Source organism: Pantherophis guttatus, chromosome 5 (assembly GCF_059756535.1).
Source record: "Pantherophis guttatus breed Tessera chromosome 5, ASM5975653v1, whole genome shotgun sequence".
NCBI classification, from domain to species: Eukaryota; Metazoa; Chordata; class Lepidosauria; order Squamata; family Colubridae; genus Pantherophis; species Pantherophis guttatus.
This window is the reverse complement of record NC_142067.1, coordinates 55,082,366-55,102,254: the sequence shown is the minus strand read 5'-3', so window position 1 is coordinate 55,102,254 and position 19,889 is coordinate 55,082,366. Positions and strand designations below refer to the sequence as shown.

At 40.4% G+C, this 19,889-nt stretch overlaps 2 long non-coding RNA genes across 2 annotated transcripts; both read left to right on the top strand.

Moving 5' to 3' along the window:
- Positions 1-5,655: 5,655 nt before the first annotated feature.
- LOC132712487 (uncharacterized) lies at positions 5,656-10,101 on the top strand. Its single transcript, XR_015734477.1, has 4 exons — positions 5,656-5,864; positions 7,662-8,142; positions 9,023-9,534; positions 9,744-10,101. It is a non-coding gene; the product is annotated as an uncharacterized LOC132712487 (long non-coding RNA).
- A 306-nt stretch (positions 10,102-10,407) lies between these two features.
- LOC148113375 (uncharacterized) lies at positions 10,408-13,682 on the top strand. Its single transcript, XR_015734478.1, has 3 exons — positions 10,408-10,605; positions 12,660-12,783; positions 13,376-13,682. It is a non-coding gene; the product is annotated as an uncharacterized LOC148113375 (long non-coding RNA).
- Positions 13,683-19,889: the final 6,207 nt, after the last annotated feature.

The window sequence follows — 19,889 nt, the reverse complement described above, 5'->3', positions numbered from 1 at the left end:
AAATTTCTTACTCATAAAGTTTTTTTCTTAAACCTGGAAGCTAAAGGATTATATTAGTAGGAAATCCTTGGAATAGTTAAGAAAACATTTTAATAAAGAGTTAAGACATGGGACAATTTATAAATATTTTATACTGGTCTTTTTGAGAAGGTGGGCAGCTGGCAGTTCTAACTTTTGGGAAGCCCTTAAAATGGTATATTATAGGTAGAATTTTGAATGAAGTTTCCAAAGGCTTTGATTATATTTCTAGTTTTTTTGTTTTTTTAATGGCTTATAATGGCTTTGACTGAATTTTGTGTGTTGCCCAGTCACATGCATGAGACAGGCAACCTCAGCAGGCGAGCGAGGCCTCAGCTGGGGTCCTCGGCAGACAACGGGCTTCCCAGGATGCCTAGAGCCAGCTCTGCCCTATGGAGGCCCGGTTCCCATGCAGCACCATGATCCATGAGCTGCTGCTGGCACTACGCGGCTACCCAGGCAGCCTCTTCATGGGCAGCAGCCTGAAGGTGGGCAGGGCAGGGGGGCAGCCCTCCCTCCCTTTCTTCACAGGCCTGGCCCAGCACCCTTCCTCCTCCTCCTCCTCCTCCTCCTCCTCCTCCTCCTCCTCCTCCTCCACAGGTGTCCCCAGAGCTGTTGCCATTTCTGCACCCTCCCTCCTGGCCTGCATCTGCAGGGAAACAAAGATTTGTGGGACTAAAAAGAAAGTTTAATCAATCAATTCCAACTTCTTGTAAAAGAAAAAGATCTCACAAAGTTGGAATTGATTGCGTGAACTGTTTTTTTTTTTTAGTCTCACAAACTTTTGTTTCCCTGCACACGATGGTGAGAAACGTGACAGAGAAATGCGATGGAGCTGGAAATCAGGTAGGCAAATAAATGCTTGGGTGAAGCGAGGGCATCTGGGTGTGGTGGGTGGGGCAAGCTCCACAGCGCGGTGCTGCAATGGCAAAGTGGGCAATGGAGCAGCCCTCTCTTCTCCCTGCTTCTCCCCCTTCCTTGTGCTGGTCGCTCCATTGTCCATTTCTACATTGCAGCGCAATGCCCAAGTTACACTTTGATAGCAGGGGGGATAATTTGCCTGGTCAAACTAACCCCGCAATCTCCCCTACATTGGCTTAACTTCGATTGGGTTGATCAGTCAGTCAGTGGCTCTGTCGGTGGCAAGCAAAACTTGGGCCTCCTCCTGCCCCCAAGCACGCCCAGCTGTGTGTGGCCTTTCCTCTGCCTTTCTTTCCCTCACGGATTGCAGTGGACAAAAAAACAATTATGCCGCCTGCTATAGCCAAGGCCACCCCTGCTAAACAAGCAGCAGGTGTCCTGGCGGAGGCAGCAGAGGGTAGGGCGGAGAAGCAAAGAGTAATGAGGCGCAGCAAAGGGTCCTGGTCCTCCTCCTCTCCTCCTCCCCCTTCTCAACTTCCCAGCCCTGGGCAGCCCTGGAGGCTGGAGGGAAAAAGCAGCTCCTGGAATAAGTAGGATACGGGAAATTTGGAGGAGCTGAAATTGTGTTCACTTCTTGCATTATAGCTAGCTTCTGCAGCTTCATCCACTATTATTTCCATTTTAGAATGAAAAGGCTTAAAGTTGCAAAAATAATAGTTTATTTATTTATTTTTATTTATATTGGATTTCTATACCGCCCTTCTCCCTGAGGACTCAGGGCGGTGTACAGCCAGATTAAAAAACGTGCAGAACAAATATTAAAAACAATTAAAAGATATATAAATTTGGCCCAATTAAAACTCATTTACCAATTAAAAACGTTTAAAACATTTAAAAACAGTTAAAAATTTCATCTTAAGCCAGCCCGGCTTGTTTAAATAAATGGGTTTTAAGGGCGCGACGGAAGGCACTGAGGTCTTGGATTCTCCTTATCTCTGGGGGGAGCTGATTCCAGAGGGTAGGTGCCCCCACAGAGAAGGCTCTCCCCCTGGGGGTCACCAGCCTACATTGTCTGGCTGATGGCACCCCGAGGAGGCCCTCTCTGTGGGAGCGCACGGGTCGATGGGAGGTCGTTGGTAGCAGCAGGCGGTCTCGAAGATAGCTAGGCCCTATGCCATGGAGCGCTTTAAAGGTGATAACCAACACCTTGAAGCGCACCCGGAAGACAACTGGGAGCCAGTGCAGCTCGCGCAGGAGCGGTGTTACATGGGAGCGCCATGCTGCTCCCGTCACTACCCGCGCTGCTGCGTTCTGGACCAGCTGGAGCCTCCGGGTGCTCCTCAAGGGGAGCCCCATGTAGAGAGCGTTGCAATAGTCAAGGCGAGAGGTGACGAGGGCGTGAGTTACTGTGCACAGGGAATCCCGATCAAGAAAGGGCCGCAACTGGCGAATCAGGCGAACCTGACAAAAGGTCCCCCTGGTTACAGCCGTCAGATGTTCCTCCAAGGACAGCTGCATATCCAGGAGGACTCCCAGATTGCGAGCCCTCTCTGTGGGGGCCAATGACTCACCCCCAATAGTCAGTGATGGAGTCAACTGACTATATCGGGATGCCGGGAGCCACAGCCACTCAGTCTTGTAAGGGTTGAGCTTGAGCCTGTTCCTCCCCATCCAGATACTATACTAAAGGGGCATTTTTCAGGATGCTGAGTTGTCTCTTTAATGCAACCACATGGGATTATCACAAAACATAAACATATATCTGCAGTTCTAATTATCCTCTGAAGTTTGTCTCTGTCTTGTTGGTTTGCAGAATCAAACCAGACAGTTATAGGGGTACAGATGACAGACTCAATAATTCCTCTGTATCAACAGCTCTTTGGGAAGTTTGAGTTTAGCTGAACAGTTTAGCTGAACTCTGCCTTGTTTATCATTATTTTAGGTAGTAATTTATCAAATAAAAAACACAACATGGAAAATCTGCAATAATCTTTATATTTTGGTTAACTGTAAATTCAAAAAACAGGTGAATTTGTGGTATGGAATCATTTCTCAAATGAAGCCACTCAGTGAAACAGAATCTTTATAATTGGCATTATATCTTTGGAAAATACAGCTGATGTGAAAATGCTAAATTTATATAACGTATTCTGTATGTATGGTGTTTGCAATTCATAGTGCTTATTTATTAATCAAGCTAATAATTAATATTTCATAACTGGAAATGGTTCTTGAAATCCACTGCATTTATTAATAAACCCTTATTAATTTTGTTAATGTGGCCATTGGACAACAGACGGTTATAAAAATGGACTGTATATCCAAGGTGCTCCCATATCTACAAAACGCATGAAAAGAAATCTGGTTTTTGTTAAGTTACTGTTAAGTGACTATAAACAGGCAGGTGCAAAAGTTATCCTCGGAGGAAGACAAAGAATATGTCACAGGTTTTAGAGCTATGATATAAAAGGTACATGTCAGAAAAGATGCTTGCGGAATGGCTGGGGATGGTGTTGCTCAAGCACTTTATGTAAATAAAGATCGTCCTTGACTTACAACCAATTGCCTAGCAACTGTTCAAAGTTATAGTGGTGTTGAAAAAAGTGATTTAAGATTGGTCTTCGCACTTATGACCAGTAGTGGGTTGCTACTTGTTCAGTCTGGATCTTGCAAACCGGTAGTAACTTTGGTGTTCCAGTGGTTTCTTTTTGGGCATTTTATTACCCGGTTCTACAGTTATCATGGTGGCTGTGCTGTACATTAGTTGGTTTGCGTCACGTATTATGCTAGATGGGATGGAAGTTAAAATGTTGTTCAGGGCATTTAGTAAATCTTTCACTCATTTGCTATGCACTTCCCGAATGGCAGGCAGTCTTTTTTTCCCTGTGTTTTCTTTGATGTTGTTTTCAATATTTTCTTTCATCGTTTTTGCTAGATCACTTAGCTCTACACTTTCAAGTTGTTGCAGAGGATGATCTTCATCCTGTATGTTGGTTTCTTCCGCTGGTTGGTCAGTTTGTTCAGGTGTTGGAAAAATTTCTTCAGCCTTACTTCTTGTTTTCTTTTTAGCCAATGTTTCTAGATATTGCATTTCCTCATCTGTAAAAACTTTATTACAGATGATGAAATGTTTGATCCATTAATCGTTGTTCAGTTACATCACGTTCCGCATGTTTTTCTTCCACAGTTGCATCATTCTTTTTTGAAATCGGACTGTTGGTTTTACCTGGTAGTAACATTTTATAATTTCTCGATTTTCTTCGTCTGTCCAGGTTTTGCACTTTTGTTCCAGTCACTTTGCAGTTACACACCCTGGTTCCCTAGTAGTAACAACTGAGCCCTGTAGCCCATTTTTTGACATATTATCTGACATGGCCCTTATTGACCTGGGCAACGACTGATCCGGTGTGGAATTTTCTTGATTTCTTCTCATCACTGGTGATGGTAGGTGCCTGGGTTGGATCACGGTGGCAAAGCCACTACCAATCCAAAGACCAGTAATCCCATAACTATAGGGACTGCACCGGATAGCTCTCCAGGCCCACCAACGGTGGGGAAAGGAGCAGCAGCTCAACTGCCTGTATGGTGTTAGGAAGGCAGGATCAGGTGTGGGGTAGGGGGAGTGGCAGCCCAACTGCCCTTTTGGTGTCAGGAAGGCAGGATAAGGTATTAGTAGTAGTAGTAGTGGTCCCGAGGTGGGGGGGACGGTGAGCGGGTGGCCATCAGGGGAGAACACCGCACTGTTTAGTAGCTCCAGCGGCTACAGCACAAACATTCATGCTCCCTTGAGTCTTCAAGATTCAAGTGACAAGAAATGTGTTACTTTTGGGGTGACTGCGAGATTGCCCTGCCTCGCCGCCAGCCAGCTGGTCTTTGGTGCGTGGCTCATCAGCCTCCAGACATCAAATTCCCACCACCAGTTCGGGGTTCCTTCCTCCCCCCCCAGGGGACAGAGAGAGAGAGAGAGAGAGAGAGAGAGACAGAGACAGAGAGAGAGACAGAGCAGAGACAGAGACAGAGACAGAGACAGAGACAGAGACAGAGACAGAGACAGAGAGGAAGGAAGGAAGGAAGGAAGGAAGGAAGGAAGGAAGGAAGGAAGGAAGGAAGGAAGGAAGGAAGGAAGGAAGGAAGGAAGGAAGGAGACAAGAGACACATAGAGGAGGACCAGATTACGAACAGATAATCATGAGGAAAATCTATCTATGTGGTTGTTAAAAATTCATAACGTAATCAATCAAAATCCTTTCTTCTTTTAATTTATCATCTTCCCAGATTAACAGTTCTGAAAAACATGAAAAACTCTATTTTTTTATGTTAGATTGCCCAGTTGAAGGTGTTCCCTTAACATATATTTTACTATTCTTTCTATCCTGTATAAATTTATACCTTTCATAAATTTACCCCAGAACAAATTTCATTGTATTGGGTGGAACCTACACTAACGTAGGCATGCATATCTTTACATACTTTGTTTTGGCTTGCCTGATAGGATAGATATTTCCCAGTGCAAAATATAATATTTCTAAAATCCTCTAAAATTTGTAAGTTTACGTCTGTTTGATTTTTTTATTAAATCAGGGGAAAGGAGCCCGTCTTCTTTCATAGCCCCAGATTAAGGAATATTTTGCTCAGTAGAAAAACGAGTGGAACGAGTGGAATGAGGAGTGTGAAGGAAACTGGAGATGATGGAATAATGAAAACACCTCCCTAACATCTGCCATTTTACCTTTTCCTTCCATTCAACTTTGCCCTCCAAGTCCCATGATGCTCAGAGAAGAAGTTCTCTAGTTGCCATAGTAGCAAAGATCTAAACAGCCACTTCTTTGCCAACGAAGCCCAAGAACCGGTAACGTGAATAAACGGACCTCGGATAGAAGCCTCTGTCTGGGCATCGTGGGGAGGAAGTTTAAACCCTGCGTGCTTGGCGGGAGCTTCGACTTCTGTTCTCTGGGCAGTCAAGGAGTGCTTGGTTCGAGTTGTGGGTAAGCAAAGATAGCAACAGTTAAGGGGAAGCAAAAAAACAGGTGGAAGATAAAGTCCTGGTGGAAGAGCTCTTCCAAGGGACCTGGAAAATGAAGCAGCTACTTTTCCCTTCCAAGTTGAATTGTGTTGCCAACTTCCGTTATGTATTGTTTTTATAGTTCATTTCTCATCAGTGATAACTGAGCACTAACTGCACAATCTCTGCCTCAATTAGTTTTTTTCCTTTTCTCCTTTCATATGTTTATTCATTCCTTTTTAATTTTTTTAAAAGAAGTGGAATGTCTTTTTCCCTTCTTTCCTTTTTAATTCTCTTTTAAATATATATTTAAATATATATTTAAATATATGTTGGGGTCAGAATCTTCTTTCAATTGCTTTGTCCTTTGTCTTTCTCATAATTTCCTGGGTCAAATTCTTTTATCTGCATGTGAATTTATTTCAGCAATGGGAACTAATCTTTTCTTCTTTTTTATCCCTCCAGTCTTAAAACCTCAGACTATTTTTTTATTTTTAAAACTGCTATATTTATCCCTTCTTTTGTTCCTTCTTGTATCATCCAGTTTCATTTTTCAATGGCCTCTTTTCTGCCCGCCTCTTTTCCTTAAGCCAGCTGTACATATGTATCATTCAGCTTTTCTCTCCTTAAATTCTTCTAAAAATTGATGGGCTTATTCCAAGGCAAGTGGATAACAAGACAAGGGAACTAATCTCTGAGAATTCCATAGGGCTTCTTTTGAAAAGATGAATAGAGCATAAGTGCTCCTCTCACATTCTGACAGTTAAGACTGTTTAACAAAGTTGCCCGCTGAATCTGGAAGTTTTTCAAAATCTAGAAACGTACATTGTGACATCACAATGGAAACTGCTCCTCTTATGTACAATATATGCCTGTTTCCAACGCAATGATGCAGATATAAAAGGGGCAGAATCTACACCGCTACCTCTCATCTCCTCCCCGGTGAAAGAAATAAGGAAAACAGAGTTTCAATTTTTGATTTTTGGAGTCATTTTGGGGCCTAGGGACAAAATGAGTGTTATAAGCCTTCTGGGGTTTAAGGAACTATCTTTCGAAGTAAAATTCCTCAGAGAAACAGACCCTGCCCATTTCTGGAGGGCTTCTCTTGCTTGTCTGTTTATTCAGTGTTGCTGTTCTGCCCCACCTATGCACCCCAAAGAACGCAGCACACACAAAATCTGTACAAACCTTAGGTTTGACTAACCAAAAGGCATTCTGCACCAATTTAATGTTTCCTTAACACATTTTAAAATGTACATGTTTTTAAATTGTATAGAAATAAGGCCAATCTTGAATGTTGGAGGGTTTCTGAACTAGCAAGGAATAATCTGCTGCTATTTTGACTTTGATTTATCAGGAAAATATTTTCTCAGTATGATGTTTCCCATAAGTAGCTGGGTGAAAGAAATAATGTTGTATGCTTGCTTGAGCAGGATATTGGACTAGACCTATAAGGTCCCTTCCAGCTCCATTATTCTATTATTTGAATGTCAGTACAGATATTCCTTGAAATGTAACACTATTACTTTACTCTTTTTAGCTCCTTGAAAGGACTCAGGACTCTGGAGGCATTGCATTCTGTGAATGAGAATGCCAAGAAAGTAGCATATTAATTAATCAACACATCAGTTCTTCAAGAAGTATAAGAATAATATAATGCTAGGAGCCAAAATTGTGGTGATCTTTTTGGTAGAGAATCAGCGCAAACAACTTTTAAATGTATTGGATGAAGGCTTAAGTAAATGTTTACATCATACATTGTTTCTTTTTCTGACTACAGTGCCATTTCCTTTGGGAAATTTAAAATATACTTGATAGACTTCCCTGCCATTGGTGGAATGATGGCTTCTGATCATCCAGCCCTTCATCATACTGTCCAAGAGGATAAAACATCTGGACAATGCAGAAAAAGAGGAAGCTCAAACGATTCTCCAGGTAGGCTTAGTAAGAGCACCAACAGTCAAGACAGTAGCTGTAGCAAACATTCCAGCAAGTCTGGAAGTGCTCAGTTTACCTACTCTAATGACTTTCATGATAATGCTTCAAGAACAGCTGTCAATGGCAGCAAGAACAGCATTTGTTCAGAAGAGAACATCTGTGGAACGTCTCTGAACTACTATCACGAAGATTTTCACTCAGATGCCTCTGAAACCTCCATAAGTGAAGAGAGTGGCAGCTACACCATCCCATTGCCCCAAACACCAAAAACTAAAGAGCGGAATTTACAGAAAAGAAAAAGAAAAATGATGTCCATACAAAAGGTAAGAAGGCAATTGCTCACTTTGAACACTACTGCATTCGCTGTGGTTGGCAGATTTCAACCGAACTAATGGCAGCTAAGCCTTTCCTAAAAATCAAGCAGTTGTCCTATAACTGCTTTTGCTTAGCTACCCTGACACTTCTATACTCTAGAGGCTACACTATAATTTTGGACACCATTTGAATGTTGATAAAATGTTTAAATTGTATGCAGTTGATTAATACATTAATGGACTGCTTTCCACACCCTGTCAGTAATTCCTCTATCGAGGTAATGAAGCTTGTAGTGATGGATGTAGTTCACCAGTTATCATGGTCATACAGATGTCAGTGTCACATGGTTTTCATAAATAAGCCAAGGGCCAGGGAATAGGTTCCACTATTTTAAAAAAAAAGTGTTGGCAAATTTTAATGGTCACACTTTTTTTCAGTCTATTACATTCATTGTTTTATCATTATTTGGATATGGTATGTATGTATGTATATGTATATCTATCCACCTGTCTGTCTAGACAGTTTTGTGTAGTGGTTAGGGTGCTGGGCTACCAATCCTGCTTTAGGCCTGTCTGGCTGAAGAAGTCTAGGAGTTGAAGTCAATGCATCTTAAAGCTTTCTAAATACTGTCTTAGCATATTATGTGAGTAGAGCATTTCTGTTTTATGGAAGCTAATATTATGAGAGTTCCGGTATGATTTTTCACAATAGGTCAATCAACAAATAGTTGCATCAGAGATTGACTCAAAAAGTTATATAAAAGGAAGCGAATCTATGTCGTGAATACATATTTGAGCATTTGGCTCTGAGGCTTATGTAAAATGATGCGATTCTTACTTTGCTCAATCTTACATGCCATCTTGATTTTTTTCTTTTCTTTTAATGTAGGAGGCAAAACGTTGCCTAAAAAGAAACCTCCGCAGAAGAAGACAATTATTACTGACCATATCATCAATGCTCAGGAGAAGAAAAATAAGATAGCTTGTCATCTATTGTCAGCAACAGACCATACAATTAAAGAACTGAAAAACGAAGTGGCTGTCCTGCGGAATAAAGTGGAGACTTTTACTACGGAAAATAAAATCTTGAAGTGTCTCCAGTCCCGACATTTAAAAGCAATCAGTAAATACAAAAATGCAGAGATTAACCTGCCTGATCTTTTGGCCACGCACGCTAATGAAGGGCAGACTCTGAGAGCAGATCTCAGGAAATCTCAGGAAAAAGAGCGCAAGGCTTCCAAGAAGCTGAGAGACGTTCAGGCAGAACACTTGAATACAACGGATGCCTTGCGGTCATTGCAAAATCTTTGTGAAGACAAAAAGCTTGAAGAGAGAGAAGAACTTCACCATCAATTAAGATCACTTACCCAAAAATTGGAAGAAAGGGATAAGAAAACTCAGGTAACATGCAACATACATTGCTTAGAACTACATAGCAGGGCTCTGTGTGACTGTGAAAAATTGTGAGTATTATAACTGAGATTGAAGATTCTCATCTTTTTGGAAACATTTGCTAAAATTTCAGTTGCCTTCCTCTAATTTCTAATTCAATATTGTATGTTTGTAAAAATTTAATAAACTTATTGATGGTTTATTTCTAATGCGTTTAGGATTTGGAAAAGCAGCTCGCATCGAACACTGCCTTTTTTCGACATAAATTAGCAGTTGAGGAAAAAAAGATCATTGAAGCTCAGTCAAGCAGAGCAAATTTAGAAGTAGAAATCGAGTCGCTAAAGCTAAAACTTAAGGTATTTAGAAGCTTAAATTACATTTCTCTTACCGCAGAAGGCATCCAAGATGCTATTCACTAAAGGCTCATTTGAGGTGAGCCTATCTTGCTTTGTGGGGCTTTCTTTCAGCCTGGAACCATCTAAACTCTAGATTGCAGCAATGTATTAATTTATGTTAGTCCATTTGCACGTTACCATTTCTAGGAACAGACAGTACTTGAAAAGTGTGTCCCAACATGAAAACATATTAATCAAGGCCTGTATTGATAGAAAATTGAGAAGCAGTTAATATTTACATTGTAATTATAGTACATATTTAATACTGCATACTTTGTTAATGTCATAACTATTTTGTATCAAAACATTTTGGAAGGACTTTTAAGGTCAAATTTAATTAATTGTTTATGAATTGTAAAAATAAAAAAACTTGATCAAACTTCACAGTTCCAGAAAAAAAGGATATTTATATTTCAGAATCTTTAGAAAATGAAGTATTTGGCCAAAAGATGCCTAAGCAAATGTTTAAAATACAGATAAATAAAATGAGATACTGAGGGAATTACACGGTGAAATGTATGATCTCTGAAGAACCAACATTAATCCAATACACTATATTATCAACATCAATGTAATAATGCATTTCTTTAGGAAAGAGAACGAGAACTAAACATTACAAATATTTATGCACACCGGATGCGCAAAGGTCAGCCAGAGAAAGCCGATTCACGTTCTTCTCCAAAAGGTAGAACAGAGTTTATCTCATACTTTACTGTGAAATAAAAATATGATAATTCTTTGACTTGTCAAAAATATTTCAAATCCTTGCTCTATTTTCTTTTTTAAAATGGCAATACTGCATTTTGTGAACTCTTTATGTAGGAGTCATGAGTCTTGATTAAACAGGATCATTCTCATCATTCTCTCTAGATGGGAGAAGAGTTTTATGGGTATTTACTAAGAAAGCCCACTAAATTCAAAAGTCCTTTGTTACAGGATTTTAGTGTATATGTCTGTTATATAGATCATAGCTAAATGATACCTAGGTATAATCTCACTTCTATTTTGATGACTTCTGGAGCCTTTTGATTTGGGATATAAGCCTGGCTTTGGAATTGAAATTGCTTTATTCTCTCATGCCATACTGCCATTATAAAAATGAGTTAAATCATGTATTTTGAAGCAAAAAGTATTAATAAGTGGCAAATTTATTTTTATTTTTGTCAAATTTATATAACGTAGTTGCCCATTTCTTTAGAGCTACATGCTCAAGATCTATTATTATTGTTTCTTCTTCCAAATTTAATGCCACAGTCATTTCCCCCCAATCCCGCCTCCCTCATATACATACATCATATAGGCTGAATTAATAAGGAGAGTGTATGTCTCACCCCTTGGTGTACCTCTGTATTTTTGAAGGAAATACAGGAGTGGTTTACCATTGCCTGGTCCTATACAGTATGAAATAACCCCCTTGTCATTGCCACTGAAGGGATTACCTAACATCTTCTCATCATGCTGCTGCTATCCAACATAGACAGTCCTCAAATTATGACTGTAATAGAGCTCAGAATTTCCATTGTAAGTTATGATCCCTAAAATATGGTTTTGTCAGTGGGCTTGGTGATCCTACAGAAATAGGGAACGGGAAATGGCTATATTTCATGTAGGATGTTTAAATGACCTCCCCAAAGACTTCAAAAATATTTATAGTTGTTTAGTTTTTTAAATGTCTTATAATGGCTTGGACTGAATTTTGTGTGTTGCCCAGTCACATGCAGCTTAATAAATATGTTAAATAAATAAATTAAACAACCCTGCAAGTATTTCTTCTCTCTCTTTCCTGGTTTGTCTGAGATCCCAATAGGGCTTATTGTGCTAGAAATGGTTGCATTTTTCCTTTCTTTATAACTTTGCGCTTCTTTTGAACTAGGTCTTGGGGACTCTGTTCATGAAGGTAGTCAGAGCGATATGTATATCCTATTAAAGTTCCGCTGTTTGTCTCTCTGTAAATTTTAACTGGGCAGAAGTGTGCATCATAGGGCAATCATTTTTCAACCAAGGTAGCTGAAATGGGTTTACTTAGTCCAAAATCCGGAACCCATGGCTTCTGTGGAATTGAAATTGGACAAATTACATGACATAAAATTATAATAAGAAAAAAAGTCAGAAAATATTTCCTGGGGTCAGCTGTCAATTTTTGACCATTTTATACAATTCAACCTGGCTATTTTCAAGGCAGATACATGTCTGAATATTTTCCTGAATTGTTAAGAACTTTTCTAGTGAAGACAGTACATTAGAAGCTCTGTTATTGTTGAAGGCATTGAGGAATGTGGTAAGGTGGTATCTCTGAAACAATGACCAAAGGAGTCGTGGGTTCTCTGGTATTAATTAAAATGCTGAATACCTCAAGGGAATTCTAGGTTCAAGTCCACCTTGACTCGCAATCCCATAGGCAACTTTGCTTTAGTGACTATCAATCAAAAAATATGGAGTTTCTATTGTAAAGAAATTTTGGAAGAAATATGAAAGACTTGAAGGAGATATAAATCTAAGAAATAAATAAAACAAAGCTCTTATTTATTTATGTTTTCCTATTTTGGATTATAATTTAAAACTATGTTAATTCAATATTGGGAGACTTTAGAGAGACACTTTATTAGACAGAGAAAAACGAAATGGAAGGGAGCATATTAATGGAGATTTAACAACACTTTATCACTTATACATGTAAAACATGTAAAACATGTAAAACATTCACTTACAGATATCTGCTTTTTTTCTGTGACCTTTTAGGAATTGAAAACCAACAGAGAGGTGAAAGAAGTAGTTAACATAGCTAAAAAACATGTCCCTGAAACAGGAGTTCATCTCCCTGGAATATTATCAGTGCACAACATTTCAAACAGGACATTCTTGGGTAAAAACCATAAATGACTATAAATATTGAACTGTAAAAATCGCAAGACATACCTTTTGCTTAAGGAGTCAAACATTGTGCTATAATGCTTTATTTTATAACTGCTCTATGTTATTGTGAACAATGTCTGCTCGTCAGAAGAAATACAGAATGTGGCATAAATTTCTTGGACAGTTTATTTTAACTGAAGGTGCTAGTTTAAATAATTTGTAACACTAGATAGAATACAGGTAGTCTTTGACTTACAACAGTTCATTTAGTGACCATTCAAAATAACAAGGGTACTGTAAAAAGTAACTTATGACTATTTTTTATACTTATGACCAGTGCAGCAACCCCATGGTGGCATCATCAAAATTCAGATGCTTGACAACTGGTTCATATTTATGACTGGGGTCATGTGATCCTTTTATGCGACCTTCCAACAAGCAAAGTCAATGCGGAAGCCAGATTCACTTAACAACTGTGTTATTATTCACTTAACATGGTCATAGGTCAAGGACTACTTGTAACGTACTTTTGTCACTGTTGTTTTCTCTAACAAATAATGGATGTTTCTAAATAGTTACTGTTGAAATAACATTTTTTGCAGGATTCCAAAGTGAAGAGATCTGCCCAAGAGTAGAAAAAAATACCCAGTATGAAAATATAGAAAGACACAAGAACAGGAGAGAAAAGCAAAGGTTGGAACTATTGAACGCAGAATTTGAGATATTAAAGACCGAACCAGTTGAAAAACAGGAAAACGAGGAAGATAAAGAGGAACAAAGAAACTGTTTGTGACATATTAACAATAGAAACACCATCTACCTCTAAAAAACAGTATGTATTTTCAGAGGCCATTCAAAATTTACATCAGGGATATCCTTCAACAGGTCCAAAGATACCCAGTATGAAAATATAGAAAGACATAAGAATAGGAGAGAAAGGCAAGGGTTGGACCTATTGAACGCAGAATTTGAGATATTAAAGACTGAACCAGTTGAAAAACAGGAAAATGAAGAAGATAAAGAGACAAAAGAATCTGCTTGTGACATATTAACAATCGAAACACCATCCACCTCTAAAAAACAGTATGTATTTTCAGAGGCCATTCAAAATTTACATCAGGGATATCCTTCAACAGGTCCAAAGATACTAAGATACTAATACTAAGAGCAAAAGGAAGCAGGTGAATAAGATTGATCACTACTATCCATACTCACTCCTCAGGGCAACATTGTCACATATAAATGCCTAATATATCCATAACACCCTTGTTCTATATTGTCAAGGTTAACACCCACTTTCTTATTTCCATTACCACTCCCTCTTACCTTTGACCATGCCTCCATGTCATATAAGGGGCATACACGAGGCACTGGACTGTTCTTCTTCATTGTCTCTGAATATTTATTGGGCTAGATCCTTGTACATTAACAGAATGGTAGCAGAGGATGGTTATTAGCCCAAATACTCCCAGGTATGTCTGAAAATATCAAGCCACAAGAAATCAAGGGAAGAACAATCACCTGGGCCTTCGCGAAGAAGATGACAGCCCAATTATCGCCCGCGAGCAGCATCCTGAAGAGAACTCCGACAAAAGGCGAGCATGATCCCGAACCAAGCACCCCAACCGAAATCCAGATGAAAAGGAACGAAGAAGAAACCTATGCAGAAGTCACTTCGAGTAAGGAAGATGACCTCAGGAGAAACCTGCTGAAAATGATAGAAACTACCCCGGTCGACCAAGACCTCATTGCGAAACTCCAAGACCTGATCAAAGACTGTGGAGCAGCGACCAGAAAAAACGAAACAGAACTAGACCAAACGAACGTCAACCCAGTAAGAAAACCGTCTACTTGCCTCATCCCCACCGAGGAGGTCGAAACATTTTTTGCGTCTTTTTCACGGTGGCCATCTTGGACAGTGACCTCACTAAAGATGGCCGACCAATCACTGACGGGGACCCAAATTTTAAATACAAGGGTGGGAAAAGAGGCCTACCCGCGAGCAAACACAACAAACAACAACGACTACTATGGGAGAGAACACGATGACACCCCCAAAGAGCCACCCAACGAGCAAGACATCGATAGGACCATACAGACTTTAACCGCAGCCTTCGGCCCAAAACTAAAAATACATAATCTACACCCGGACACCCTGGAGATGTCCTGGGCAACAAACACCTCACATAGAAACACAAACGGAGCATACCCAAGGGACACGAACATCACTGCGAAGGCCTCGATCCCACCGCCACACCCCTGGGCCCATCCCGCACTACAAACGGCACCCGCATTGAATCCCAGAAAACAAACAGAATACTCACCGATCCAGCAGACACCGACGCGCCAACTGGAGCTCACGACGAGCAATATCTTCGACCTGGCCCCAGTCAGGGGGACTGTCAGACAGACCGGATGCGAAACCAGGCCTCCCAGATCTCCATCCTGCAGCCGCGGACTTTCTGAATCAAGCGAGGATCCAGAGGGACATCCAGGCGGCTCAAGCGACGATCCAAGCCTTTCCCGATCTTCAAAGGAATCCCAAGCCGGAGCCGAGACTCTACCCAGACGAGTGGGGCCTCCACCTGGGAGCTCCGGCGGCAAGCTTCTTCCCCGACGACTGCAGAGCACAAATGAATTTTGGGCATGCACAGAATCGACCACCTAAGAAAGAAGAGAGAAACATAGAAGCAAGTCAGTACAGACTACCAGCCAGCATACCAATGCCATATTGTGAGTTCCCTCACATACTAAACCATGGACAGCACCTGCCTGTAAGTAATCTTTCACACAACACTGGGACTCTACCTATAGACTTTCCAAAACTAAAATTAGATGGGACAAACCTATTAGAATGGAACCAGGTCATTTTCTTAAAGGAGAACATATTATTTCTAATTACTGACCCACCAGAAAAACCTTGGTCTTTCGAGATTTTTTATTTATTGATAGCCAGCATATCACCTTGTATATACCCCAGCATTAGTCACCACCTGACTGTACCAGAATTGATACAAAAATTATTTAGCCTATTCTACAGCAAAAGTAGGGCAACCACCACTAAAATTTCCAGGGAATTCCATTCAGCCAGACTCAAAACAGGGATATCTATAAGTGAGCATTTACTAATGCTCAATGCCACTAGGGCCGAATTACTACAAAGGGGGGAAATCATAACTGAGGAAAGCATGAAAAGTATAATTATCAACTCTTTGGACCAAAGCTGGGACAATTTCATATCACAATTAGACAGCCTCAGCATGGAACACTTATCCATTGAAAATCTCACCAACAGACTAATTGCTGAAGACAACTTAAGAAAGGATCGCTCTATATCCCGCAGGGACCACAGAACAGACAGGAAATTAGGTTCCACAGACAGGAGTAGCAACACACCTGAATGTTACCTATGTGGCTCCAGGACTCACTACAAGAGGGATTTTCCCAGGAATACCCGAGGTAGGGAACACAGCCAGTGCAGAGACAAGCCAGGATACAGACACAGACATTCACCAGAACGCGGATTCAGGCGCAGAGACTCTCCCAACCTCAACAACAGAAGGGATCACAGGGATAATTCCAGAGAGAGTCACTCAGGCTCACTCTATGGACTTGCAGGGCAGGGATACACAAGTAAACAAATCAAAAAGGAAAATATTTGGCTAATCGACTCAGGCACAACCAACTACACCACATACAACGCCAATTTACTATCCTCATTCACTGAAGAAAATTTCATGATCAAAGTAGCTAACCAAACTAAAGTCAAGGTGGCAGGGAAAGGAAACATAACTCTACCAGAGATTGGAGAAATAGAGGGGGTCCTATTCATACCAGAGATCCCATATAACATACTGACCGCCATACCGCTAAGTCAGGACACAGACATTGAAATTAAGTTCAAGGCAGGACAGACACACATGACCAGGAATGGAAAGAGCATAGGAGAGGTTATGATTAGCGATGGCCTACCATACTTTAAAACAGGCAGCGTTAGCCATTTAAGCATAAACACTAACTCACAAGCAGAACAGGGACAGACATCTCCTGAAAATGATAGAGAGGACAATGATGATGTAGAAGGAGACAGCCACCAAGGGACAGAGGGTAGCAAACATAACCGCGAACTAATCAATGACAGCAAACCCTCATTAGGCAGACTCCTACATGACAACTGTGCACACCTCCTACATAGAAAGCTGGGTCACATTAGTTTTCCCATTGTACAAAAGTTGACAAAATATACTGACAGTTTAAAAGTAAAGAATTGTGAAAACTATCTTGAGTGCTCAATTTGCAAATGCTCCAAACTGTAAACAAAACCGAGACCAAAAAAGTCAGTGCACACAACTGACTCTATTTTTCAATTAATTCATATGGACCTAGTAGGACCCCTAAAACCTTCCATAAAATACAAAAAGAGATTTTTTCTAACTATCGTAGATGACTACAGCTGCTACGGCTTCGTATATACCCTCAAACATAAGAATGAGGTATATCAAAAATTCAGGGAATTTTACAAAAGAGTAGAGGTCCAACATAACACAAGAATAAAACAAATAATGACTGACAGAGGTTTGGAGTTCCTATCAAAGGACTTCTCCAAATGGCTAAAGGAACATGGGATACTAAACTATACATTCTCACCATTCTCCGCTTTTCAGAACGGAGGAGTAGAACGAAAAAACGGCACACTACAGACAATGATGAGGTGCATCTTGGAAGATGCGAGACTAGGACAATCCTTCTGGTCAGAGGCCCTTCTATATTCCAATTATACACTCAACAGATTATGGTCTAGCGTAATAAACTCAACTCCTTACCAACTAATGTATAGAAAGAAACCCAATATAGCCCACCTACACATATTTGGGGTCACAGCCAACGTTCACATACCCAAACAACTGAGAAAAAAGGAGGAAAAAGTATCTAGAAGGCTTAGGTTTATGGGGTACGAACCAGGGACCAAAGGGTACAGATTCATCGATAGTCAGAACAGATTCATAATATCCAGATCAGCTGATTTCCACGAACACGCTAACTGGTCGAGAATACATTTAAATGAAGTATTTCACACCCCCAATCCAACACATAACCAACAGAGCTCAGACAGCAAAGGGAATAGGGAACACCAGATAATTAAACCCAGGCATCAAGAGGTCAGGATTAGTGAGTGGAAGGACAATCAGCCAACACTAAAACTAGATACATTCACTGAAAAGGAAGCAAGATACTTACACAAATCAACCACACCACCAGATAGACCAATCAGAATAAATAGAAATAAAAGGCCCAACAAATTCAATGACTTCGTCATGTCCATACACGCAGACAGTCCAACTCCAAACTCATATGATGAAGTAGTAAAATTGCCCCAAGGGGAGAGAACAAAGTGGGAACAAGCTATGGAGAAAGAAATGAATAGCCTCAAAGAACTAGATGTATACACACCATCCGAAGTTCCAGATGGCAAAACCCCAATTGGAACTAAGTGGACTATATAAGATCAAAACTCTGGATGACAATAAAACACTATATAAGGCAAGATTAGTAGCACAGGGGTTTGCACAAAAATATCCAGAAGATTATACTGACACATACTCCCCCACCGTCAGAGCAGAAAGTGTAAAAAGTGCATTAGTGGTAGCCTCCATTTTAGGACTAGAAGTGTACCAGTTTGACGTACAGACCGCATATCTACATGCCAAACTAGACAAAAAGATCTATGTTAAGGCTCCTCCAGGCATACAGTCAAAGGAAGGTAACACATGGCTTTTAAACAAAAGCCTATACGGACTAAAACAATCAGGGGAGAGGTGGTATGAATGTTTGGCCGAAATTCTTAGAACAATGGGTTTCACAGCCACATCAGCTGATATTTGTTTTTTCACAAGGAGAGAGAAAGACTCTATAGCGTATGTCTTCGTTTACATGGATGACATACTATACATAGGCAAACAGAAACATAAGTGTGACACTTTTGCCAAGGAATTGAATAAACATTTCTCACTAAAAACACTAGGGAAAATAAACAAATACCCCTAAATACTTAGGGGTTCACATCATACAAACTCAAAAGGGTTTCCGACTCTCTCAAGAAGAGAAAATCTTGGAACTGATAGGGAAATGCAACATGAGTGAAGCCAAGCCCTGTGATACACCCATGCAACCCGAATTCCTGAAGAACATGCACAACGAGGATGAACCATTTACAAACAACAAGCTATACAGATCAACTATAGGGTCCCTACTATATATAGCAAACTGAACAAGGCCAGACATCGCTCTACCCGTCAACCTTCTTTCCAGGTATGTTAGCAAACCCACAATCTACCATTGGGAGGCAGTAAAAAGACTTCTTAGATATTTAAAATACAGCTCAAACGCACACCTAAGACTAGAGCCAAAAATCTCCAAAGAACTCATACTCTCCTGCTACGCAGATGCTGACTGGGCAGGGGACGTGAAAAGTAGAAAAAGCACATCTGGGTACATCTTTTTCCTTAACAACAGTCCTGTCCATTGGTACACCGGCAAACAGAACTTAGTTGCTACATCCACAACCAGAGCTGAATTTGTATGTTTGTCCAAGGCCACAAATAATCTCACCTGGTTCGATGATTTACTATCCAGCATTTGGACTGAGCCCTCATACCTCATCATCATTCATGAGGACAATAAAGCAGCCATCGAGATATCCAGAGCAGATGCAGTGAGTCAAAAATCAAGACACATAGACATTAAGCACAAGCACGTGAGACAACTTTCTAACATTGGATTTATTAGGGCTACTCATTGTGAAACATAAGAACAGATAGCTGACATACTCACGAAACCTTTACAGAATAAACAACACTCCTACCTAAGATCCAAATTAGGCGTACATTTGTAATACATTTGCTTACAGACACTAATATTTAGGCATTTAGAGGGGGTTTTGTCACATATAAATGCCTAATATATCCATAACACCCCTTGTTCTATATTGTCAAGGTTAACACCCACTTTCTTATTTCCATTACCACTCCCTCTTACCTTTGACCACGCCTCCATGGTATATAAGGGGCATACATGAGACACTGGACTGTTCTTCTTCTTCAACTCCACCTGCAAGTG